Genomic DNA, 27858 nt, shown 5'->3' with positions numbered 1-27858 from the left:
AAGCTTCTTTCCCGTTTTTAACGGAAGATATTTCTTTTTTCACCATAGCCCTCAATGGGCTTCCAAATATCACTTTCCTAATTCCACAAGAACAGCCTTAGTGAAAGGACTCTTGAGGGGAAAGCTGTAACTCTGTGAGATGAATTAACAGAACACAAAGCAGTTTCTCAGAAAGCTTCTTTCCAGTTTTTAACTGAAGATATTTCCTTTTTCACCATAGCCCTCTATGGGCTTCCAAATAACACTTTCCAAATTCCATAAAAACAGCCTTAGCGAAAGGCTTCTTGAAGGGAAAGCTGTAACTCTGTGGGATGAATTCACAGAACACAAAGCAGTTTCTCCGAAAGCTTCTTTCCAGTTTTTAACTGAAGATATTTCCTTTTTCACCATTGCCCTCTATGAGCTTCCAAGTATCACCCTTCAAATTCCACAAGAACAGTCTTAGCAAACGACTTCTTGAGGGGAAAGCTGTAACACTGTGAGATGAATTCACAGAACAGAGTGCAGTCTGTCAGAAAGCTTCTTTTCAGTTTTTAACTGAAGATATTTCCTTTTTCACCTTTGCCCTCTATGGGCTACCAAATATCACTCTTCATATTCCACAAATACTGTCTTAGCGAAAGACTTCTTACGGGGAAAGCTGTAACTCTGTGAGATTAATTAACAGAAAACACTGCAGTTTGTCAGAAAGCTTCTTTTCAGTTTTTAACTGAAGATGTTTCCTTTTTCTCCTTTGCCCTCTATGGGATTCCAAATATCACTCTTCAAATTCTACAAGTAGAGTCTTAGCGAACGGCTTTTTGAGGGGAAAGCTGTAACGCTGTGAGACGAATTAACAGAACAGAGTGCAGTTTGTCAGAAAGATTCTTTCCAGTTTTTAACTGAAGATATTTCCTTTTTCACCATATCCCTCTATGGGCTTCCAAATATCACCATGCAAATTCCTCAAGAACAGTCTTAGCGAACGGCTTCTTGAGGGGAAAGATGTAACTCTGTGAGATGAATTAACAGAACAGAGTGCGGTTTCTCAGAAAGCTTCTTTCCAGTTTTAAACTGAAGATGTTTCCTTTCTCACCATTGCCCTCTATGGGCTTCCGTGTATCACTCTTTAAATTCCACAAGAACAGTCTTAGCGAACGGCTTCTTGAGGGAAAAACTGTAACTCTGTGAGACGAATTAACAGAGCAGAGTGCAGTTTGTCAGAAAGCTTCTTTCCGGTTTTTAACTGAAGATATTTCCTTTTTCACCACAGCCCTCTGTGGGCTTCCAAATATCGCTTTGCAAATTCCACAAGAACACTCTTAGCGAACGGCTTCTTGAGGGGAAAGATGTTACTCTCTGAGATGAATTAACAGAAAAGAGTGCAGTTTCTCAGAAAGCTTCTTTCCAGTTTTAAACTGAAGATGTTTCCTTTTTCACCATTGCCCTCTATGGGCTTCCAAATATCACTCTTCAAATTCCACAAGAACAGTCTTTGCGAAAGGCTTCTTGAGGGGAAAGCTGTAACTCTGTGAGATGAATTAACAGAACACAAGGCAGTTTTTCAGAAAGCTTCTTTCCACTTTTTAACGGAAGATATTTCCTTTTTCACCATAGCCCTCTATGGGATTCCAAATATCACTTTGCCAATACAACAAGAACAGCCTTAGCGAAAGGCTTCTTCAAGGGAAAGATGTAACTCTGTGAAATGAATTAAGAGAACACACAGCAGTTTCTCTGAAAGCTTCTGTCCAGTTTTTAACGGAAGATATTTCCTTTTTCACCATAGCCCTCTATGGGCTTCCAAATATCACTTTGCAAATTCCACAAGAACAGCCTTAGCGAAAGGCTTCTTCAAGGGAAAGCTGTAACTCTGTGAAAGGAATTAGCAGAACACAAAGCAGTTTCTCAGAAAGCTTCCTTACAGTTTTTAACGGAAGATATTTCCTTTTTCAAAATAGCCCTCTATGGACTTCCAAATATCACTTTCCAAATTCCACAAGAACAGCCTTAGCGAAAGGCTTCTTGAAGGAAAACCTGTAACTCTCTGAGATGAATTAACAGAACACAAAGGAGTTTCTCAGATAGCTTCTTTCCAATTTTTAACTGAAGACATTTCCTTTTTCAATATATCCCTCTATGGGCTTCCAAATATCACTTTGCCAATTCCACAAGAACAGCCTAAGAGAAAGGCTTCTTGAAGGGAAAGATGTAACTCCGTGAGATGAATTAACAGAACACAAAGCAGATTCCCAGAAGGCTTCTTTCCAGTTTTAAACGGAAGATATTTCTTTTTTCACTTTAGCCCTCCATGGGCTTCCAAATATCACTTTCCAAATTCCACAAGAACAGTCTTAGCGAAAGGTTCTTGAGGTTGAAGCTGTAACTCTGTGAGATGAATTAACAGAACACAAAGCAGTTTCTCAGAAAGCTTCTTTCCCGTTTTTAACGGAAGATATTTCTTTTTTCACCATAGCCCTCTATGGGCTTCCAAATATCACTTTCCTAATTCCACAAGAACAGCCTTAGCGAAAGGACTCTTGAGGGGAAAGCTGTAACTCTGTGAGATGAATTAACAGAACACAAAGCAGTTTCTCAGAAAGCTTATTTCCAGTTTTTAACTGAAGATATTTCCTTTTTCACCATAGCCCTCTATGGGCTTCCAAATAACACTTTCCAAATTCCATAAAAACAGCCTTAGCGAAAGGCTTCTTGAAGGGAAAGCTGTAACTCTGTGGGATGAATTCACAGAACACAAAGCAGTTTCTCCGAAAGCTTCTTTCCAGTTTTTAACTGAAGATATTTCCTTTTTCACCATTGCCCTCTATGAGCTTCCAAGTATCACCCTTCAAATTCCACAAGAACAGTCTTAGCAAAAGGCTTCTTGAGGGGAAAGCTGTAACACTGTGAGATGAATTCACAGAACAGAGTGCAGTCTGTCAGAAAGCTTCTTTTCAGTTTTTAACTGAAGATATTTCCTTTTTCACCTTTGCCCTCTATGGGCTACCAAATATCACTCTTCATATTCCACAAATACTGTCTTAGCGAAAGACTTCTTACGGGGAAAGCTGTAACTCTGTGAGATTAATTAACAGAAAACACTGCAGTTTGTCAGAAAGCTTCTTTTCAGTTTTTAACTGAAGATGTTTCCTTTTTCTCCTTTGCCCTCTATGGGATTCCAAATATCACTCTTCAAATTCTACAAGTAGAGTCTTAGCGAACGGCTTTTTGAGGGGAAAGCTGTAACGCTGTGAGACGAATTAACAGAACAGAGTGCAGTTTGTCAGAAAGATTCTTTCCAGTTTTTAACTGAAGATATTTCCTTTTTCACCATATCCCTCTATGGGCTTCCAAATATCACCATGCAAATTCCTCAAGAACAGTCTTAGCGAACGGCTTCTTGAGGGGAAAGATGTAACTCTGTGAGATGAATTAACAGAAGAGAGTGCGGTTTCTCAGAAAGCTTCCTTCCAGTTTTAAACTGAAGATGTTTCCTTTCTCACCATTGCCCTCTATGGGCTTCCGTGTATCACTCTTTAAATTCCACAAGAACAGTCTTAGCGAACGGCTTCTTGAGGGAAAAACTGTAACTCTGTGAGACGAATTAACAGAGCAGAGTGCAGTTTGTCAGAAAGCTTCTTTCCGGTTTTTAACTGAAGATATTTCCTTTTTCACCACAGCCCTCTGTGGGCTTCCAAATATCGCTTTGCAAATTCCACAAGAACACTCTTAGCGAACGGCTTCTTGAGGGGAAAGATGTTACTCTCTGAGATGAATTAACAGAAAAGAGTGCAGTTTCTCAGAAAGCTTCTTTCCAGTTTTAAACTGAAGATGTTTCCTTTTTCACCATTGCCCTCTATGGGCTTCCAAATATCACTCTTCAAATTCCACAAGAACAGTCTTTGCGAAAGGCTTCTTGAGGGGAAAGCTGTAACTCTGTGAGATGAATTAACAGAACACAAGGCAGTTTTTCAGAAAGCTTCTTTCCACTTTTTAACGGAAGATATTTCCTTTTTCACCATAGCCCTCTATGGGATTCCAAATATCACTTTGCCAATACAACAAGAACAGCCTTAGCGAAAGGCTTCTTCAAGGGAAAGATGTAACTCTGTGAAATGAATTAACAGAACACACAGCAGTTTCTCTGAAAGCTTCTGTCCAGTTTTTAACGGAAGATATTTCCTTTTTCACCATAGCCCTCTAAGGGCTTCCAAATATCACTTTGCAAATTCCACAAGAACAGCCTTAGCGAAAGGCTTCTTCAAGGGAAAGCTGTAACTCTGTGAAAGGAATTAGCAGAACACAAAGCAGTTTCTCAGAAAGCTTCCTTACAGTTTTTAACGGAAGATATTTCCTTTTTCAAAATAGCCCTCTATGGACTTCCAATTGTCACTTTCCAAATTCCACAAGAACAGCCTTAGCGAAAGGCTTCTTGAAGGAAAACCTGTAACTCTCTGAGATGAATTAACAGAACACAAAGGAGTTTCTCAGATAGCTTCTTTCCAATTTTTAACTGAAGACATTTCCTTTTTCAATATATCCCTCTATGGGCTTCCAAATATCACTTTGCCAATTCCACAAGAACAGCCTAAGAGAAAGGCTTCTTGAAGGGAAAGATGTAACTCCGTGAGATGAATTAACAGAACACAAAGCAGATTCCCAGAAGGCTTCTTTCCAGTTTTAAACGGAAGATATTTCTTTTTTCACTTTAGCCCTCCATGGGCTTCCAAATATCACTTTCCAGATTCCACAAGAACAGTCTTAGCGAAAGGTTCTTGAGGTTGAAGCTGTAACTCTGTGAGATGAATTAACAGAACACAAAGCAGTTTCTCAGAAAGCTTCTTTCCCGTTTTTAACGGAAGATATTTCTTTTTTCACCATAGCCCTCTATGGGCTTCCAAATATCACTTTCCTAATTCCACAAGAACAGCCTTAGCGAAAGGACTCTTGAGGGGAAAGCTGTAACTCTGTGAGATGAATTAACAGAACACAAAGCAGTTTCTCAGAAAGCTTATTTCCAGTTTTTAACTGAAGATATTTCCTTTTTCACCATAGCCCTCTATGGGCTTCCAAATAACACTTTCCAAATTCCATAAAAACAGCCTTAGCGAAAGGCTTCTTGAAGGGAAAGCTGTAACTCTGTGGGATGAATTCACAGAACACAAAGCAGTTTCTCCGAAAGCTTCTTTCCAGTTTTTAACTGAAGATATTTCCTTTTTCACCATTGCCCTCTATGAGCTTCCAAGTATCACCCTTCAAATTCCACAAGAACAGTCTTAGCAAACGACTTCTTGAGGGGAAAGCTGTAACACTGTGAGATGAATTCACAGAACACAGTGCAGTCTGTCAGAAAGCTTCTTTTCAGTTTTTAACTGAAGATATTTCCTTTTTCACCTTTGCCCTCTATGGGCTACCAAATATCACTCTTCATATTCCACAAATACTGTCTTAGCGAAAGACTTCTTACGGGGAAAGCTGTAACTCTGTGAGATTAATTAACAGAAAACACTGCAGTTTGTCAGAAAGCTTCTTTTCAGTTTTTAACTGAAGATGTTTCCTTTTTCTCCTTTGCCCTCTATGGGATTCCAAATATCACTCTTCAAATTCTACAAGTAGAGTCTTAGCGAACGGCTTTTTGAGGGGAAAGCTGTAACGCTGTGAGACGAATTAACAGAACAGAGTGCAGTTTGTCAGAAAGATTCTTTCCAGTTTTTAACTGAAGATATTTCCTTTTTCACCATATCCCTCTATGGGCTTCCAAATATCACCATGCAAATTCCTCAAGAACAGTCTTAGCGAACGGCTTCTTGAGGGGAAAGATGTAACTCTGTGAGATGAATTAACAGAACAGAGTGCGGTTTCTCAGAAAGCTTCTTTCCAGTTTTAAACTGAAGATGTTTCCTTTCTCACCATTGCCCTCTATGGGCTTCCGTGTATCACTCTTTAAATTCCACAAGAACAGTCTTAGCGAATGGCTTCTTGAGGGAAAAACTGTAACTCTGTGAGACGAATTAACAGAGCAGAGTGCAGTTTGTCAGAAAGCTTCTTTCCGGTTTTTAACTGAAGATATTTCCTTTTTCACCACAGCCCTCTGTGGGCTTCCAAATATCGCTTTGCAAATTCCACAAGAACACTCTTAGCGAACGGCTTCTTGAGGGGAAAGATGTTACTCTCTGAGATGAATTAACAGAAAAGAGTGCAGTTTCTCAGAAAGCTTCTTTCCAGTTTTAAACTGAAGATGTTTCCTTTTTCACCATTGCCCTCTATGGGCTTCCAAATATCACTCTTCAAATTCCACAAGAACAGTCTTTACGAAAGGCTTCTTGAGGGGAAAGCTGTAACTCTGTGAGATGAATTAACAGAACACAAGGCAGTTTTTCAGAAAGCTTCTTTCCACTTTTTAACGGAAGATATTTCCTTTTTCACCATAGCCCTCTATGGGATTCCAAATATCACTTTGCCAATACAACAAGAACAGCCTTAGCGAAAGGCTTCTTCAAGGGAAAGATGTAACTCTGTGAAATGAATTAACAGAACACACAGCAGTTTCTCTGAAAGCTTCTGTCCAGTTTTTAACGGAAGATATTTCCTTTTTCACCATAGCCCTCTATGGGCTTCCAAATATCACTTTGCAAATTCCACAAGAACAGCCTTAGCGAAAGGCTTCTTCAAGGGAAAGCTGTAACTCTGTGAAAGGAATTAGCAGAACACAAAGCAGTTTCTCAGAAAGCTTCCTTACAGTTTTTAACGGAAGATATTTCCTTTTTCAAAATAGCCCTCTATGGACTTCCAAATATCACTTTCCAAATTCCACAAGAACAGCCTTAGCGAAAGGCTTCTTGAAGGAAAACCTGTAACTCTCTGAGATGAATTAACAGAACACAAAGGAGTTTCTCAGATAGCTTCTTTCCAATTTTTAACTGAAGACATTTCCTTTTTCAATGTATCCCTCTATGGGCTTCCAAATATCACTTTGCCAATTCCACAAGAACAGCCTAAGAGAAAGGCTTCTTGAAGGGAAAGATGTAACTCCGTGAGATGAATTAACAGAACACAAAGCAGATTCCCAGAAGGCTTCTTTCCAGTTTTAAACGGAAGATATTTCTTTTTTCACTTTAGCCCTCCATGGGCTTCCAAATATCACTTTCCAAATTCCACAAGAACAGTCTTAGCGAAAGGTTCTTGAGGTTGAAGCTATAACTCTGTGAGATGAATTAACAGAACACAAAGCAGTTTCTCAGAAAGCTTCTTTCCCGTTTTTAACGGAAGATATTTCTTTTTTCACCATAGCCCTCAATGGGCTTCCAAATATCACTTTCCTAATTCCACAAGAACAGCCTTAGCGAAAGGACTCTTGAGGGGAAAGCTGTAACTCTGTGAGATGAATTAACAGAACACAAAGCAGTTTCTCAGAAAGCTTCTTTCCAGTTTTTAACTGAAGATATTTCCTTTTTCACCATAGCCCTCTATGGGCTTCCAAATAACACTTTCCAAATTCCATAAAAACAGCCTTAGCGAAAGGCTTCTTGAAGGGAAAGCTGTAACTCTGTGGGATGAATTCACAGAACACAAAGCAGTTTCTCCGAAAGCTTCTTTCCAGTTTTTAACTGAAGATATTTCCTTTTTCACCATTGCCCTCTATGAGCTTCCAAGTATCACTCTTCAAATTCCACAAGAACAGTCTTAGCAAAAGGCTTCTTGAGGGGAAAGCTGTAACACTGTGAGATGAATTCACAGAACAGAGTGCAGTCTGTCAGAAAGCTTCTTTTCAGTTTTTAACTGAAGATATTTCCTTTTTCACCTTTGCCCTCTATGGGCTACCAAATATCACTCTTCATATTCCACAAATACTGTCTTAGCGAAAGACTTCTTACGGGGAAAGCTGAAACTCTGTGAGATTAATTAACAGAAAACACTGCAGTTTGTCAGAAAGCTTCTTTTCAGTTTTTAACTGAAGATGTTTCCTTTTTCTCCTTTGCCCTCTATGGGATTCCAAATATCAGTCTTCAAATTCTACAAGTAGAGTCTTAGCGAACGGCTTTTTGAGGGGAAAGCTGTAACGCTGTGAGACGAATTAACAGAACAGAGTGCAGTTTGTCAGAAAGATTCTTTCCAGTTTTTAACTGAAGATATTTCCTTTTTCACCATATCCCTCTATGGGCTTCCAAATATCACCATGCAAATTCCACAAGAACAGTCTTAGCGAACGGCTTCTTGAGGGGAAAGATGTAACTCTGTGAGATGAATTAACAGAAGAGAGTGCGGTTTCTCAGAAAGCTTCCTTCCAGTTTTAAACTGAAGATGTTTCCTTTCTCACCATTGCCCTCTATGGGCTTCCGTGTATCACTCTTTAAATTCCACAAGAACAGCCTTAGCGAACGGCTTCTTGAGGGAAAAACTGTAACTCTGTGAGACGAATTAACAGAGTAGAGTGCAGTTTGTCAGAAAGCTTCTTTCCGGTTTTTAACTGAAGATATTTCCTTTTTCACCACAGCCCTCTGTGGGCTTCCAAATATCGCTTTGCAAATTCCACAAGAACACTCTTAGCGAACGGCTTCTTGAGGGGAAAGATGTTACTCTCTGAGATGAATTAACAGAAAAGAGTGCAGTTTCTCAGAAAGCTTCTTTCCAGTTTTAAACTGAAGATGTTTCCTTTTTCACCATTGCCGTCTATGGGCTTCCAAATATCACTCTTCAAATTCCACAAGAACAGTCTTAGCGAAAAGCTTCTGGAGGGGAAAGCTGTAATTCTGTGACATGAATTAACAGAACACAGAGCAGTTTCCTCGAAAGCTTCTTTCTAGTTTTTAACTGAAGATATTTCCTTTTTCACCTTTGCCATCTAAGGGCTTCCAAATATCACTCTCGAAATTCCACAAGAACAGTCTTAGCGAAAGGCTTCTTGAAGGGAAAGCTGTAACTCTGTGAGATGAATTAACAGAACAGAGTGCAGATTCCCAGAAAGCTTCTTTCCAATTTTTAACTGAAGATATTTCCTTTTTCACCATTGTCCTCTATGGAATTAGAAATATCACTTTTCAAATTCTAAAAGAACAGTCTTAGCGAAAGGCTTCTTGAGGGGAAAGCTGTAACTCTGTGAGACGAATTAACAGAACAGAGTTCAGTTTCTCAGAAAGCTTCTTTCCAGTTTTTAACTAAAGATGTTTCCTTTTTCACCATAGCACTCTATGGTCTTCAAAATATCGCTTTGCAAATTCCACAAGAACAGTCTTAGCGAACGGCTTCTTGAGGGAAAAGCTGCAACTCTGTTAGATGAATTCACAGAACACAAAGCAGTTTCACAGAAAGCTTCTTTCCAGTTTTTCACTGAAGATACTTCCTTTTTCACCGTTGTCCGCTATGGGCTACCAAATATCACTCTTCAAATTCCACAAGAACAGTCTTAGCGAAAGGCTTCTTGAGTGGAAAGCTGTACTCTGTGAGACCAATTAACAGAACAGAGTGCAGTTTCTCAGAAAGCTTCTTTCCAGTTTTTAACTGAAGATATTTCCTTTTTCACCATTGCTCTCTATGGGCTTCCAATTATCGCTTTGCAAATTCCACAAGAACAGTCTTAGCGAAAGGCTTCTTGAGGGGAAAGATGTAACTCTGTGAGACGAATTAACAGAACAGAGTGCAGTTTCTCAGAAAGCTTCTTTCCAGTTTTTTACTATAGATATTTCCTTTTTCACCGTAGCCCTCCAAGGGCTTCCAATTATCGCTTTGCAAATTCCACAAGAACAGCCTTGGCGAACGGGTTCCTGAGGGGAAAGATGTCACTCTAGGAGATGAATTAACAGAACAGAGTGCAGTTTCTCAGAAAGATTCTTTCCAGTTATAAACTGCAGATGTTTCCTTTTTCACCTTTGCCCTCTATGGGCTTCCATATATCACTCTTCAAATTCCACAAGAACAGTGTTAGCGAAAGGCTTCTTGAGGGGAAAGTTGTAACTCTGTGAGATGAATTCACAGAACACAAAGCAGTTTCTCGGAAAGCTTCTTTCCAGTTTTTAACTGAAGATATTTCCTTTTTCACCATAGCCCTCTATGGGCTTCCAAATATCACTTTGCCTTTACAACAAGAACAGCCTTTGCGAAAGGCTTCTTCAAGGGAATGATGTAACTCTGTGAAGTGAATTAACAGCACACAAAGCAGTTTCTCAGAAAGCTTCTTTCCAGTTTTTAACGGTAGATATTTCCTTTTTCACCAAAGCCCTCTATGGGCTTCCAAATATCACTTTGCACATTCCACAAAAACAGCCTTAGCGAAAGTCTTCTTGAAGGGAAACCTGTAAGTCTCTGAGATGAATGAACAGAACACAAAGCAGTTTCTCAGAAAGCTTCTTTCCAGTTTTTAACGGAAGATATTTCCTTTTACACCATAGCCCTCTATGGGCTTCCAAATATCACTTTGCCTTTACAACAAGAACAGCCTTTGCGAAAGGCTTCTTCAAGGGAATGATGTAACTCTGTGAAGTGAATTAACAGCACACAAAGCAGTTTCTCAGAAAGCTTCTTTCCAGTTTTCAACGGTAGATATTTCCTTTTTCACCAAAGCCCTCTATGGGCTTCCAAATATCACTTTGCACATTCCACAAAAACAGCCTTAGCGAAAGTCTTCTTGAAGGGAAACCTGTAAGTCTCTGAGATGAATGAACAGAACACAAAGCAGTTTCTCAGAAAGCTTCTTTCCAGTTTTTAAGGGAAGATATTTCCTTTTTCACCGTAGCCCTTTATGGGCTTCCAAATATCACTTTGCCTTTACAACAAGAACAGCCTTTGCGAAAGGCTTCTTCAAGGGAATGGTGTAACTCTGTGAAGTGAATTAACAGCACACAAAGCAGTTTCTCAGAAAGCTTCTTTCCAGTTTTTAACGGTAGATATTTCCTTTTTCACCAAAGCCCTCTATGGGCTTCCAAATATCACTTTGCAAATTCCACAAGAACAGCCTTAGCGAAAGGCTTCTTGAAGGGAAACCTGTAAGTCTCTGAGATGAATGAACAGAACACAAAGCAGTTTCACAGAAAGCTTCTTTCCAGTTTTTAACGGAAGATATTTCCTTTTTCACCATAGCCCTCTATGGGCTTCCAAATATCACTTTGCCAATACAACAAGAACAGCCTTTGAGAAAGGCTTCTTCAAGTGAAAGATGTAACTCTGTGAGATGAATTAACAGAACACGCCGCAGTTTCTCAGAAAGCTTCTTTCCATTTTTTAACGGAAGATATTTCCTTTTTCACCATAGCCCTCTATGGGCTTCCAAATATCACTTTGCTAATTCCACAAGAACAGTCTTAGCGAAAGGCTTCTTGAGGGGAAAGCTGTAACTCTGTGAGATTAATTCACAGAACACAAAGCAGTTTCTCCGAAAGCTTCTTTCCAGTTTTTAACTGAAGATATTTCCTTTTTCACCGTTGCCCTCTATGAGCTTCCAAGTATCACTCTTCAAATTCCACAAGATCAGTCTTAGCAAAAGGCTTCTTGAGGGGAAAGCTGTAACACTGTGAGATGAATTCACAGAACAGAGTGCAGTCTGTCAGAAAGCTTCTTTTCAGTTTTTAACTGAAGATATTTCCTTTTTCACCTTTGCCCTCTATGGGCTACCAAATATCACTCTTCATATTCCACAAATACTGTCTTAGCGAAAGACTTCTTACGGGGAAAGCTGTAACTCTGTGAGATTAATTAACAGAAAACACTGCAGTTTGTCAGAAAGCTTCTTTTCAGTTTTTAACTGAAGATGTTTCCTTTTTCTCCTTTGCCCTCTAAGGGATTCCAAATATCACTCTTCAAATTCTACAAGTAGAGTCTTAGCGATCGACTTTTTGAGGGGAAAGCTGTAACGCTGTGAGACGAATTAACAGAACAGAGTGCAGTTTGTCAGAAAGATTCTTTCCAGTTTTTAACTGAAGATATTTCCTTTTTCACCATATCCCTCTATGGGCTTCCAAATATCACTATGCAAATTCCACAAGAACAGTCTTAGCGAATGGCTTCTTGAGGGGAAAGATGGAACTCTGTGAGATGAATTAACAGAACAGAGTGCGGTTTCTCAGAAAGCTTCTTTCCAGTTTTAAACAGAAGATGTTTCCTTTCTCACCATTGCCCTCTATGGGCCTCCGTGTATCACTCTTTAAATTCCACAAGAACAGTCTTAGCGAACGGCTTCTTGAGGGAAAAACTGTAACTCTATGAGACGAATTAACAGAGCAGAGTGCAGTTTGTCAGAAAGCTTCTTTCCGGTTTTTAACTGAAGATATTTCCTTTTTCACCACAGCCCTCTGTGGGCTTCCAAATATCGCTTTGCGAATTCCACAAGAACAGTCTTAGCGAACGGCTTCTTGAGGGGAAAGATGTTACTCTCTGAGATGAATTAAAAGAAAAGAGTGCAGTTTCTCAGAAAGCTTCTTTCCAGTTTTAAACTGAAGATGTTTCCTTTTTCACCATTGCCCTCTATGGAATTAGAAATATCACTTTTCAAATTCTAAAAGAACAGTCTTAGTGAAAGGCTTTTTGAGGGGAAAGCTGTAACTCTGTGAGACGAATTAACAGAACAGAGTGCAGTTTCTGAGAAAGCTTCTTTCCAGTTTTTAAATAAAGATGTTTCCTTTTTCACCATAGCACTCTATGGTCTTCAAAATATCGCTTTGCAAATTCCACAAGAACAGTCTTAGCGAACGGCTTCTTGAGGGGAAAGATGTAACTCTGTGAGATGAATTCACAGAACACAAAGCAGTTTCACAGAAAGCTTCTTTCCAGTTTTTCACTGAAGATACTTCCTTTTTCACCGTTGTCCGCTATGGGCTACCAAATATCACTCTTCAAATTCCACAAGAACAGTCTTAGCGAAAGGCTTCTTGAGTGGAAATCTGTACTCTGTGAGACCAATTAACAGAACAGAGTGCAGTTTCTCAGAAAGCTTCTTTCCAGTTTTTAACTGAAGATATTTCCTTTTTCTCCATTGCTCTCTATGGGCTTCCAATTATCTCTTTGCAAATTCCACAAGAACAGTCTTAGCGAAAGGCTTCTTGAGGGGAAAGATGTAACTCTGTGAGACGAATTAACAGAACAGAGTGCAGTTTCTCAGAAAGCTTCTTTCCAGTTTGTTACTATTGATATTTCCTTTTTCACCGTAGCCCTCCAAGGGCTTCCAATTATCGCTTTGCAAATTCCACAAGAACAGCCTTAGCGAACGGGTTCCTGAGGGGAAAGATGTCACTCTAGGCGATGAATTAACAGAACAGAGTGCAGTTTCTCAGAAAGGTTCTTTCCAGTTATAAACTGCAGATGTTTCCTTTTTCACCATTGCCCTCTATGGGCTTCCATATATCACTCTTCAAATTCCACAAGAACAGTCTTAGCGAAAGGCTTCTTGAGGGGAAAGTTGTAACTCTGTGAGATGAATTCACAGAACACAAAGCAGTTTCCCAGAAAGCTTCTTTCCAGTTTTTAACTGAAGATATATCCTGTTTCACCGTAGTCCTCTATTGGCTTCCAAATATCACTTTGCAAATTCCACAAGAACAGTCTTAGCGAAAGGCTCCTTTAGGGGAAACTGTAACTCTGTGAGATGAATTCACAGAACACAAAGCAGTTTCCCAGAAAGCTTCTTTCCAGTTTTTAACGTAATATATTTCATTTTTCACCATAGCCCTCTGTGGGCTTCCAAATATCACTTTGCAAATTCCACAAGAGCAGTCTTAGCGAAAGACTTCTTGAGGGGAAAGATGTAACTCTGTGAGATGAATGAACAGAACACAAAGCAGTTTCTCAGAAAGCTTCTTTGCAGTTTTTAACGGAAGATATTTCCTTATTCAGCATAGCCCTCTATGGGCTTCCAAATATCACTTTGCAAATTCCAGAAGAACAGTCTTAGCGAAAGTCCTCTTGAGGGGAAAGCTGTAACTCTGTGAGATGAAGAAACATAACACAAGGCAGTTTCTCAGAAAGCTTCTGTCCAGTTTTTACCTGAATATATTTCCTTTTTCACCATTGCCCTCTATGGGCTACCAAATATCACTCTTCAAATTCCACAAAAACAGTCTTAGCGAAAGGCTTCTTGAGGGGAAAGCTGTAACTCTGTGAGATGAATTCACAGAACAGAGTGCAGTTTGTCAGAAAGCTTCTTTCCAGTTTTTAACTGAAGATATTTCCTTTTTCACCGTTGCCCTCTCTGGGATTCCAAATATCTCTTTCCAAATTCCACAAGAACAGCCTTAGCGAAAGGCTTCTTGAAGGCAAATATGTAACTCTGTGAGAGGAATTATCAGAACACAAAGCAGTTTCTCAGAAAGCTTCTTTCCAGTTTTTAACTGAAGATATTTCCTTTTTCACCATAGCCCTCTATGGGCTTCGAAATATCACTTTCCAAATTCCACGAAAACAGTCTTAGCGAAACGCTTCTTGAAGAGAAAGTTGTAACTCTCTGAGATGAATTAAGAGAACACAACGTAGTTCCTCAGAAAGATTCTTTCCAGTTTTTAACTGAAGATATATCCTTTTTCACCATAGTCCTCTATTGGCTTCCAAATATCACTTTGCAAATTCCACAAGAACAGTCTTAGCGAAAGGCTCCTTTAGGGGAAACTGTAACTCTGTGAGATGAATTCACAGAACACAAAGCAGTTTCCCAGAAAGCTTCTTTCCAGTTTTTAACGTAATATATTTCATTTTTCACCATAGCCCTCTGTGGGCTTCCAAATATCACTTTGCAAATTCCACAAGAGCAGTCTTAGCGAAAGACTTCTTGAGGGGAAAGATGTAACTCTGTGAGATGAATGAACAGAACACAAAGCAGTTTCTCAGAAAGCTTCTTTCCAGTTTTTAACTGAAGATATTTCCTTTTTCACCATAGCCCTCTATGGGCTTCCAAATATCACTTTGCAAATTCCACAAGAACAGTCTTAGGAAAGGCTTCTTGAGGAGAAAGCTGTAAATCCGTGAGATGAATTAACAGAACACAAACCGTTTCTCAGAAACCTTCTTTCCAGTTTTTAACGGAAGATATTTCCTTATTCAGCATAGCCCTCTATGGGCTTCCAAGTATCACTTTGCAAATTCCACAAGAACAGTCTTAGCGAAAGTCCTCTTGAGGGGAAAGCTGTAACTCTGTGAGAAGAAGAAACGTAACACAAGGCAGTTTCTCAGAAAGCTTCTGTCCAGTTTTTAACGGAAGATATTTCCTTTTTCACCATAGCCCTCTATGGGCTTCCAAATATCACTTTGCAAATTCTACAAGAACAGACTTAGCCAAAGGCTTCTTGAAGGGAAAGCTGTAACTCTCTGAGATGAATTAGCAGAACACAAAGCGGTTTCTCAGAAAACTTCTTTCCAGTTTCTAACGAAAGATATTTCCTTTTTCAAAATAGACCTTTAGGGGCTTCCAAATATCACTTTCCAAATTCCAAAATAATAGTCTTAGCGAAAGGCTTCTTAAGGGTAAAGCTGTATCTCTGTGAGATGAATTAACAGAACACAAGGCAGTTTCTCAGAAAGCTTCTTTACAGTTTTTAACTGAAGATATTTCCTTTTTCTGCATAGTCGTCTATGGGCTTCCAAATATCACTTTGCAAATTCCACAAGAACAGCCTTAGCGAAAGGCTTCCTGAAGGGAAAGCTGTAACTCTCTGAGATGAATTAGCAGAACAGAAAGCGGTTTCACAGAAGGCTTCTTTCCAGTTTTTAACTGAAGATATTTCCTTTTTCACTATAGCGCTCCATGGTCTTCCAAATATCACTTGCAAATTCCACAAGAACAGACTTAGCGAAAGTCTTCTTAAGGGGAAAGCTGTTACTCTGTGAGATGAATTAAGCGAAAACACTGCAGTTTGTCAGATAGCTTCTTTTCAGTTTTTAACTGAAGGTGTTTCCTTTTTCACCTTTGCCCGCTATTGGATTCCAAATATCACTCTTCAAATTCTACAAGTACAGTTTTAGCGAACGTCTTCTTGAGTGGAAAGCTGTATCTCTGTGAGACGAATTAACAGAAGAGAGTGCAGTTTGTCAGAAAGCTTCTTTCCAGTTTTTAACTGAAGATATTTCCTTTTTCACCATAGCCCTCTGTCAGCTTCCAAATATCGCTTTGCAAATTACACAAGAACAGCCTTAGCGAACGGCTTCTTGAGGGGAAATATGTACCTCTGTAAGATGAATTAACAGAACAGAGTGCAGTTTCTCAGAAAGCTTCTTTCCAGTTTTAAATGGAAGATGTTTACTTTTTTACCATTGCCCTCTAAGGGATTCCAAATATCACTCTTCAAATTCCACAAGAACAGTCTTAGCGAAAGGCTTCTTGAGGAGAAAGCTGTAACTCTGTGAGATGAATTCACAGAACACAAAGCAGTTTCTCGGAAAGCTTGTTTCCAGTTTTTAACTGAAGATATTTCCTTTTTCACCATTGCCCTCTAAGGGCTTCCAAATATCACTCTTCAAATTCCACAAAAACAGTCTTAGCGAAAAGGTTCTTGAGGGGAAAGCTGTAATTCTGTGACATGAATTAACAGAACACAGAGCAGTTTCCCCGAAAGCTTCTTTCCAGTTTTTAACTGAAGATATTTCCTTTTTCACCATTGCCCCTTAAGGGCTTCCAAATATCACTTCCCAAATTCCACAAGAATAGTCTTAGCGAAAGGCTTCTTGAAGGGAAAGCTGTAACTCTGTGAGACGAATTAACAGAACAGAGTGCAGTTTCTCAGAAAGCTTCTTTCCAGTTTTTAACTGAAGATGTTTCCTTTTTCACCATAGCCCTCTATGGGCTTCAAAATGTCGCGTTGAAAATTCCACAAGAACCGTCTTAGCGAACGGTTTCTTGAGGGGAAAGCTGTAACTCTGTGAGATGAATTCACAGAACAGAATGCAGTCTGTCAGAATGCTTCTTTTCAGTTTTTAACTGAAGATGTTTCCTTTTTCTCCTTTGCCCTCTATGGGATTCCAAATGTCACTCTTCAAATTCTACAAGTACAGTCTTAGCGAACGGCTTCTTAAGGGGAAAGCTGTAACGCTGTGAGACGAATTAGTAGAACAGAGTGAAGTTTGTCAGAAAGATTCTTTCCAGTTTTTACCTGAAGATATTTCCTTTTTCACCATATCCCTCTATGGGCTTCCAAATATCACTATGCAAATTCCACAAGAACAGTCTTAGCGAACGGCTTCTTGAGGGGAAAGATGTAACTCTGTGAGATGAATTAACAGAACAGAGTGCGGTTTCTCAGAAAGCTTCTTTCCAGTTTTAAACTGAAGATGTTTTCTTTCTCACCATTGTCCTCTATGGGCTTCCATGTATCACTCTTCAAATTCCACAAGAACAGTCTTAGCGAACGGCTTCTTGAGGGAAAAACTGTAACTCTGTGAGATGAATTTACAGAACTCAAAGCAGTTTCTCAGAAAGCGTCTTTCCAGTTTTTAACTGAAGATATTTCGTTTTTCTCCATTGCCCTCTATGGGCTACCAAATATCAGTCTTCATATTCGACAAGAACACTCTTAGCGAAAGGCTTCTTAAGGGGAAAGATGTAACTCTCTGAGATGAATTAACAGAAAACACTGCAGTTTGTCAGAGCTTCTTTTCAGTTTTTAACTGAAGATGTTTCCTTTTTCTCCTTTGCCCGCTATGGGATTACAAACATCACTCTTCAAATTCTACAAGTACAGTCTTAGCGAACGGCTTCTTGAGGGGAAAGCTCTAAATCTGTGAGACGAATTAAGAGAAGAGAGTGGAGTTTGTCAGAAAGCTTCTTTCCAGTTTTTAACGGAAGATATTTCCTTTTTCACCATAGCCCTCTGTGGGCTTCCAAATATCGCTTTGCAAATTCCACAAGAACAGTCTTAGCGAACGGCTTCTTGAGGGGAAAGATGTAACTCTGTGAGATGAATTAACAGAACAGAGTGCAGTTTCTCAGAAAGCTTCTTTCCAGTTTTAAACTGAAGATGTTTCCTTTTTCACCACTGCCATCTATGGGCTTCCAAATATCACTCATCAAATTCCACAAGAACAGTCTTAGCGAAAGGTTCTTGAGGAGAAAGCTGTAACTCTGTGAGATGAATTCACAGAACACAAAGCAGTTTCTCAGAAAGCTTCTTTCCTGTTTTTAACTAAAAATATTTCCTTTTTCACCATTGCCCTCTATGGGCTTCCAAATATCACTTTCCAAATTCCACAAGAACAGCCTTAGCAAAAGGCTTCTTGAAGGGAAAGCTGTAACTCTCTGAGATGAATTAACAGAACACAAAGCAGTTTCTCAGAAAGCTTCTTTCCAGTTTTTAACGGAAGATATTTCCTTTTTCACCAAAGCCCTCTATGGACTTCCAAATATCACTTTGCAAATTCCACAAGAACAGTCTTAGCGAAAGGCTTCTTCAGGGGAAAGCTGTAACTCCGTGAGATGAATTAACAGAACACAAAGCAGTTTTTCAGAAAGCTTCTTTGCAGTTTTTTACAGAAGATATTTCCTTATTCACCATAGCCCTCTATGGGCTTCCAAATATTACTTTGCAAATTCCACAAGAACAGTCTTAGCGAAAGGCTTCTTGAGGGGAAAGCTGTAACTCTGTGAGATGAATTCACAGAACACAAAGAAGTTTCTCAGAAAGCTTCTTTCCAGTTTTTAACTGAAGATATTTCATTTTTCACCATTGCCCTCTATGGGCTTCCAAGTATCACTCTTCAAATTCCACAAGAACAGCCTTAGCAAAAGGCTTCTTGAGGGGAAAGCTGTAACTCTGTGAGATGAATTCACAGAACAGAGTGCAGTCTGTCAGAAAGCTTCTTTTCAGTTTTTAACTGAAGATATTTCCTTTTTCACCATTGCCCTCTATGGGCTACCAAATATCACTCTTCATATTCCACAAATACAGTCTTAGCGAAAGACTTCTTAAGGGGAAAGATGTAACTCTGTGAGATGAATTAACAGAAAACACTGCAGTTTGTCAGAAAGCTTCTTTTCAGTTTTTAACTGAAGATGTTTCCTTTTTCTCCTTTGCCCTCTATGGGATTCCAAATATCACTCTTCAAATTCTACAAGTACAGTCTTAGCGAATGGCTTTTTGAGGGGAAAGCTGTAATGCTGTGAGACGAATTAACAGAACAGAGTGCAGTTTGTCAGAAAGATTCTTTCCAGTTTTTAACTGAAGATATTTCCTTTTTCACCTTTGCCCTCTATGGGCTTCCAAATATCACTCTTCAAATTCCACAAGAACAGTCTTAGCGAAAGGCTTCTTGAGGGGAAAGCTGTAATTCTGTGACATGAATTAACAGAACACAGAGCAGTTTCCTCGAAAGCTTCTTTCCAGTTTTTAACAGAAGATATTTACTTTTTCACCTTTGCTATCTAAGGGCTTCCAAAGATCACTTTCCAACTTCCACAAGAACAGTCTTAGCGAAAGGCTTCTTGAAGGGAAAGCTGTAACTCTGTGAGATGAATTAACAGGACAGAGTGCAGTTTCTCAGAAAGCTTCTTTCCAGTTTTTAACTGAAGATATTTCCTTTTTCACCATTGCCATCTATGGGATTAAAAATATCACTTTTCAAATCCTAAAAGAACAGTCTTAGCGAAAGGCTTCTTCAGGGGAAAGCTGTAACTCTGTGAAACGAATTAACAGAACAGAGTTCAGTTTCTCAGAAAGCTTCTTTCCAGTTTTTAACTGAAGATGTTTCCTTTTTCACCATAGCACTCTATAGTCTTCAAAATATCGCTTTGTAAATTCCACAAGAACAGTCTTAGCGAACGGCTTCTTGAGGGGAAAGTTGTAACTCTGTGAGACGAATTAACAGAACAGATTTCAGTTTCTCAGCAAGCTTCTTTCCAGTTTTTAACTGAAGATGTTTCGTTTTTCAATATAGCACTCTATAGTCTTCAAAATATCGCTATGCAAATTCCACAAGAACAGTCTTAGCGAAAGGCTTCTTGAGGGAAAAGCTGTATCTCTGTGAGATGAATTCACAGAACACCAAGCAGTTTCACAGAAAGCTGCTTTCCAGTTTTTAACTGAAGATACTTCCTTTTTCACCGTTGTTCTCTATGGGCTACCAAATATCACTCTTCAAATTCCACAAGAACAGTCTTAGCGAAAGGCTTCTTGAGTGGAAAGCTGTACTCTGTGAGACCAATTAACAGAACAGAGTGCAGTTTCTCAGAAAGCTTCTTTCCAGTTTTTAACTGAAGATATTTCCTTTTTCACCATTGTTCTCTATGGGCTTCCAATTATCGCTTTGCAAATTCCACAAGAACAGTCTTAGTGAAAGGCTTCTTGAGGGGAAAGATGTAACTCTGTGAGACGAAGTAACAGATCAGAGTGCAGTTTCTCAGAAAGCTTCTTTCCAGTTTTTAACTATAGATTTTTCCTTTTTCACCATAGCCCTCCATGGGCTTCCGATTATCGCTTTGCAAATTCCACAAGAACAGTCTTGGCGAACGGGTTCCTGAGGGGAAAGATGTCACTCTATTAGATGAATTAACAGAACAGAGTGCAGTTACTCAGAATGCTTCTTTCCAGTTTTAAACTGCAGATGTTTCCTTTTTCACCATTGCCCTCTATGGGCTTCCATATATCACTCTTCAAATTCCACAAGAACAGTCTTAGCGAAAGGCTTCTTGAGGGGAAAGCTGTAACTCTGTAAGATGAATTCACAGAACACAAAGCAGTTTCTTAGAAAGATTCTTTCCAGTTTTTAACTGAAGATATTTCCTTTTTCACCATTGTCCTATATGGGCTACCAAATATCACTCTTCAAATTCCACAAGAACAGTCTTATTGAAAGGATTCTTAAGGGGAAAGCTGTAATTCTGTGAGACGAATTAACAAAACAGAGTCCAGTTTCTCCGAAAGCTTCTTTCCAGTTTTTAACTGAAAATATTTCCTTTTTCACCATATCCCTCTATGGGCTTCCAAATATCACTATGCAAATTCCACAAAAACAGTCTTAGCGAACGGCTTCTTTAGGGGAAAGATGTAACTCTGTGAGATGAATTAACAGAACAGAGTGCGGTTTCTCAGAAAGATTCTTTCCAGTTTTAAACTGAAGATGTTTCCTTTCTCACCATTGCCCTCTATGGGCTTCCATGTATCACTCTTCAAATTTTACAAGAACAGTCTTAGTGAAAGTCTTCTTGAGGGGAAAGCTGTAACTCTGTGAGATGAATTCACAGAACACAAAGCAGTTTCTCAGAAAGCGTCTTTCCAGTTTTTAACTGAAGATATTTACTTTTTCACCATTGCCCTCTATGGGCTACCAAATATCACTCTTCATATTCCACAAGAACAGTCGTAGCGAAAGGCTTCTTAAGGGGAAATATGTAACTCTGTGAGATAAATTAACAGAAAACACTGCAGTTTGTCAGAAAGCTTCTTTTCAGTTTTTAACTGAAGATGTTTCCTTTTACTCCTTTGCCCGCTATGGGATTCCAAATATCACTCTTTAAATTCTACAACTACAGTCTTAGCCAACGGCTTCTTGAGGGGAAATCTGTAACGCTGTGAGACGAATTAAGAGAAAAGAGTGCAGTTTGTCAGAAAGCTTCTTTCCAGTTTTTAACTGAAGATATTTCCTTTTTCACCATAGCCCTCTGTGGGCTTCCAAATATCGCTTTGCAAATTCCACAAGAACAGTCTTAGCGAACGGCTTCTTGAGGGGAAAGATGTAACTCTGTGAGATGAATTAGCAGAACAGAGTGCAGTTTCTCAGAAAGCTTCTTTCCAGTATTAAACTTAAGATGTTTCCTTTTTCACCAATGCCCTCTATGGGCTTCCAAATATCACATTGCAAATTCCACAAGAACAGTCTTAGCGAAAGGCTTCTTGAGGAGAAAGCTGTAACTCAGTGAGATGAATTCACAGAACACAAAGCAGTTTCTCATAAAGTTTCTTTCCAGTTTTCAACTGAAGATATTTCCTTTTTCACCATTGCCCTCTAAGGGCTTCCAAATATCACTCTTCAAATTCCACAAAACAGTCTTAGCGAAAAGGTTCTTGAGGGGAAAGCTGTAATTATGTGACGTGAATTCACAGAACACAGAGCAGTTTCTCAGCAAGCTTCTTTCCCGTTTTTAACGGAAAATATTTCCTTTATCACCATTGCCCTCTAGGGGCTTCCAAATATCACTTTCCAAATTCCACAAGAACAGTCTTAGCGAAAGGCTTCTTGAAGGGAAAGCTGTAACTCTGTGAGATGAATTAACAGAACACAAAGCAGTTTCTCAGAAAGCTTCTTTCCAGTTTTTAACTGAATCTATTTCCTTTTTCACCATAGCCCTCTATGGGCTTCCAAATATCACTTTCCAAATTCCACGAAAACAGTCTTAGCGAAAGGCTTCCTGAAGGGAAAGCTGTAACTCTCTGATATGAATTAAGAGAACACAACGCAGTTCCTCAGAAATCTTCTTTCCAGTTTTTAACGGAAGATATGTCCTTTTTCACCGTAGTCCTCTATTGGCTTCCAAATATCACTTTGCAAATTCCACAAGAACAGTCTTAGCGAAAGGCTTCTTGAGGGGAAACTGTAACTCTGTGAGATGAATTAACAGAACACAAAGCAGATTCTCAGAAAGCTTTTTTCCAGTTTATAACGGAAGGTATTTCCTTTTTCCCCATAGCCCTCTATGGGCTTCCAAATATCACTTTGCAAATTCCACAAGAACAGTCTTAGCGAAAGACTTCTTGAGGGGAAAGATGTAACTCTTTGAGATGAATTAACAGAACACAAAGCAGTTTCTCAGAAAGCTTCTTTCCAGTTTTTAAGGGAAGATATTTCCTTTTTTACCATAGCCCTCTACGGGCTTGCAAATATTACTTTGCCAATTCCACAAGAACAGTCTTAGAGAAAGTTTTCCTGAAGGGAAAGCTGTTACTCTGTGAGATGAATTAACAGAACACAAAGCAGTTTCTCAGAAAGCTTCTTTCCGGTTTTTAACGGAAGATATTTCCTTTTTCACCATAGCCCTCTATGGGCTTCCAAATAACACTTTGTCAATTCCACAAGAACAGCCCTAGCTAAAGGCTTCTTGAAGGGAAAGCTGTAACTCTCTGAGATGAATGAACAGAACACAAAGCAGTTTCTCAGAAAGCCTCTTTCCAGTTTTTAAGGGGAGATATTTCCTTTTTCACCATAGCCTTCTATGGGCTTCCAAATATCACTTTGCAAATTCCAAAAGAAGAGCCTTAACGAAAGGCTTCTTGAAGGGAAAGCTGTAACTCTGTGAGATGAATTAACAGAACACAAAGCAGTTTCTCAGAACGCTTCTTTCCAGTTTTTAACTGAAGACATTTCCTGTTTCATTATAGCGCTCTATGGATTTCCAAATATCACATTGAAAATTCCACAAGAACAGTCTTAGCGAAAGGCTTCTTGAGGGGAAAGCTGTAACTCTGTGAGATTAATTAACAGAACACAAAGCAGTTTCTCAGAAAGCTTCTTTCCAGTTTTTAACTGAAGATATTTCCTTTTTCACCGTAGCCCTCTATGGGGTTCCAAATATCACTTTCCTAATTCCACAAGAACAGCCTTAGCGAAAGGCTTCTTGAAGGGAAAGCTGTAACTGTCTGAGATGAATTAGCAGAACACAAAGCACTTTCTCAGAAAGCTTCGTTCCAGTTTTTAACTGAAGATATTCCCTTTTTCACCATAGCGCTCTATGGGCTTACAAATATCACTTTGCAAATTCCAGAAGAACAGCCTTAGAGAAAGGACTCTTGAGGGGAAAGCTGTAACTCTGTGAGATGAATTAACAGAACACAAGGCAGTTTCTCAGAATGCTTCTTTTCAGTTTTTAACTGAAGATATTTCCTTTTTCATCATAGCCCTCTATGGGCTTCCAAATAACACTTTGCAAATTCCACAAGAACAGTCTTAGTGAAAGTCTTCTTGAAGGAAAGCTGTAACTCTGTGAGGTGAATTAGCAGAACCCAAGGCAGTTTCTCAGAATGCTTCTTTCCAGTTTTTAACTGAAGATATTTCCTTTTCACCATAGCCTTCTGAGGGCTTCCAAATATCACTTTGCCAATACAACAAAAACAGTCTTAGCAAAAGGCTTCTTAAGGGGAAAGATGTAACTCCGTGAGATGAATTAGCAGAACACAAAGCAGTTTATCAGAAAGTTTCTTTCCAGTTTTTAATGGAAGATATTTCCTTTTTTACCATAGCCCTCTATGGGCTTCCAAATATCACTTTGACAATACAAAAAGAGCAGTCTTAGCGAAAGGCTTCTTAAGGGGAAAGATTTAACTCTGTGAGATGAATTAGCAGAACACAAAGCAGTTTCTCAGAAAGCTTCTTTCCAGTTTTTAACGGAAGATATTTCCTTTTTCTCCATACCCCTCTATGGGCTTCCAAATATCACTTTGAAAATTCCACAAGAACTGTCTTAGCGAAAGGCTTCTTGAGGGGAAAGGTGTAACTCTGTGAGATGAATTAACACAACAGGAAGCAGTTTCTCTGAAAGCTTCTTTACCGTTTTTTTTTTTTAATTTATTTATTATTATTAAACTTCAAGTTGTAGGGTACATTTGCACAACGTGCAGGTTTGCTACATATGTATACTTGTGCCATGTTGGTGTGCTGCACCCATCAACCCCTCATTTACATAAGGTATAACTCCCAATGCAATCCCTCCCCCCTCCCGCCTCCCCATGATAGGCCCCGGTGTGTGATGTTCCCCTTCCCGAGTCCAAGTGATCTCATTGTTCAGTTCCCACCTATGAGTGAGAACATGCGGTGTTTGGTTTTCTGTTCTTGTGATAGTTTGCTAAGAATGATGGTTTCCAGCTGCATCCATGTCCCTACAAAGGACACAAACTCATCCTTTTTTATGGCTGCATAGTATTCCATGGTGTATATGTGCCACATTTTCTTAATCCACTCTGTCACTGATGGACATTTGGGTTGATTCCAAGTCTTTGCTATTGTGAATAGTGCTGCGATAAACATACGTGTGCATGTGTCTTTATAGCAGCATAATTTATAATCCTTTGGGTATATACCTAGTAATGGGATGGCTGGGTCATATGGTACATCTAGTTCTAGATCCTTGAGGAATCGCCATACTGTTTTCCATAATGGTTGAACTAGTTTACAATCCCACCAACAGTGTAAAAGTGTTCCTATTTCTCCACATCCTCTCCAGCACCTGTTGTTTCCTGACTTTTGAATGATCGCCATTCTAACTGGTGTGAGATGGTATCTCATTGTGGTTTTGATTTGCATTTCTCTGATGGCCAGTGATGATGAGCATTTTTTCATGTGTCTGTTAGCTGTATGAATGTCTTCTTTTGAGAAATGTCTGTTGATATCCTTTGCCCACTTTTTGATGGGGTTGTTTGTTTTTTTCTTGTAAATTTGTTTGAGTTCCTTGTAGGTTCTGGATATTAGCCATTTGTCAGATGAGTAGATTGCAAAAATTTTCTCCCATTCTGTAGGCTGCCTGTTCACTCTGATGGTAGTTTCTTTTGCTGTGCAGAAGCTCTTTAGTTTAATGAGATCCCATTTGTCAATTTTGGCTTTTGCTGCCGTTGCTTTTGGTGTTTTAGACATGAAGTCTTTGCCCATGCCTATGTCCTGAATGGTACTACCTAGGTTTTCCTCTAGGATTTTTATGGTATTAGGTCTAACATTTAAGTCTCTAATCCATCTTGAATTAATTTTCGTATAAGGAGTAAGGAAAGGATCCAGTTTCAGCTTTCTACTTATGGCTAGCCAATTTTCCCAGCACCATTTATTAAATAGGGAATCCTTTCCCCATTTCTTGTTTCTCTCAGGTTTGTCAAAGATCAGATGGCTGTAGATGTGTGGTATGATTTCGGAGGACTCTGTTCTGTTCCATTGGTCTATATCTCTGTTTTGGTACCAATACCATGCTGTTTTGGTTACTGTAGCCTTGTAGTATAGTTTGAAGTCAGGTAGCGTGATGCCTCCAGCTTTGTTCTTTTGACTTAGGATTGTCTGGGAGATGTGGGCTCTTTTTTGGTTCCATATGAACTTTAAAGCAGTTTCTTCCAATTCTGTGAAGAACCTCATTGGTAGCTTGATGGGGATGGCATTGAATCTATAAATTACCTTGGGCAGTATGGCCATTTTCACGATATTGATTCTTCCTATCCATGAGCATGGTATGTTCTTCCATTTGTTTGTGTCCTCTTTGATTTCACTGAGCAGTGGTTTGTAGTTCTCCTTGAAGAGCTCCTTTACATCCCTTGTAAGTTGGATTCCTAGGTATTTTATTCTCTTTGAAGCAATTGTGAATGGAAGTTCATTCCTGATTTGGCTCTCTGTTTGACTGTCACTGGTGTATAAGAATGCTTGTGATTTTTGCACATTAATTTTGTATCCTGAGACTTTGCTGAAGTTGCTTATCAGCTTAAGGAGATTTTGGGCTGAGACAATGGGGTTTTCTAAATATACAATCATGTCATCTGCAAACAGGGACAATTTGACTTCTTCTTTTCCTAACTGAATCCCCTTGATTTCTTTCTCTTGCCTGATTGCCCTAGCCAGAACTTCCAACACTATGTTGAATAGGAGTGGTGAGAGAGGGCATCCCTGTCTTGTGCCAGTTTTCAAAGGGAATTTTTCCAGTTTTTGCCCATTCAGTATGATATTGGCTGTGGGTTTGTCATAAATAGCTCTTATGATTTTGAGGTACGTTCCATCAATACCGAATTTATTGAGCGTTTTTAGCATGAAGGGCTGTTGAATTTTGTCAAAAGCCTTTTCTGCATCTATTGAGATAATGATGTGGTTCTTGTCTTTGGTTCTGTTTATATGCTGGATTATGTTTATTGATTTGCGAATGTTGAACCAGCCTTGCATCCCAGGGATGAAGCCCACTTGATCATGGTGGATAAGCTTTTTGATGTGCTGCTGAATCCGGTTTGCCAGTATTTTATTGAGGATTTTTGCATCGATGTTTATCAGGGATATTGGTCTAAAATTCTCTTTTTTTGTTGTGTCTCTGCCAGGCTATGGTATCAGGACGATGTTGGCCTCACAAAATGAGTTAGGGAGGATTCCCTCTTATTCTATTGATTGGAATAGCTTCAGAAGGAATGGTACCAGCTCCTCCTTGTACCTCTGGTAGAATTCAGCTGTGAATCCATCTGGTCCTGGACTTTTTTTGGTTGGTAGGCTATTAATTATTGCCTCAATTTCAGAGCCTACTATTGGTCTATTCAGGGATTCAACTTCTTCCTGGTTTAGTCTTGGAAGAGTGTAAGTGTCCAGGAAATTATCCATTTCTTCTAGATTTTCCAGTTTATTTGCGTAGAGGTGTTTATAGTATTCTCTGATGGTAGTTTGTATTTCTGTGGGGTCGGTGGTGATATCCCCTTTATCATTTTTAATTGCGTCGATTTGATTCTTCTCTCTTTTCTTCTTTATTAGTCTTGCTAGTGGTCTGTCAATTTTGTTGATCTTTTCAAAAAACCAACTCCTGGATTCATTGATTTTTTGGAGGGTTTTTTGTGTCTCTATCTCCTTCAGTTCTGCTCTGATCTTAGTTATTTCTTGCCTTCTGCTAGCTTTCGAATGTGTTTGCTCTTGCTTCTCTAGTTCTTTTAATTGCGATGTTAGAGTGTCAATTTTAGATCTTTCCTGCTTTCTCTTGTGGGCATTTAGTGCTATAAATTTCCCTCTACACACTGCTTTAAATGTGTCCCAGAGATTCTGGTATGTTGTATCTTTGTTCTCATTGGTTTCAAAGAACATCTTTATTTCTGCCTTCATTTCGTTATGTACCCAGTAGTCATTCAGGAGCAGGTTGTTCAGTTTCCATGTAGTTGTGCGGTTTTGATTGAGTTTCTTAGTCCTGAGTTCTAATTTGATTGCACTGTGGTCTGAGAGACAGTTTGTTATAATTTCTGTTCTTGTACATTTGCTGAGGAGTGCTTTACTTCCAAT

The sequence above is a fragment of the Chlorocebus sabaeus genome, chromosome 6 (assembly GCF_047675955.1).
Source record: "Chlorocebus sabaeus isolate Y175 chromosome 6, mChlSab1.0.hap1, whole genome shotgun sequence".
NCBI lineage: Eukaryota > Metazoa > Chordata > Mammalia > Primates > Cercopithecidae > Chlorocebus > Chlorocebus sabaeus.
Note: the sequence above shows the minus strand (reverse complement) of the source record.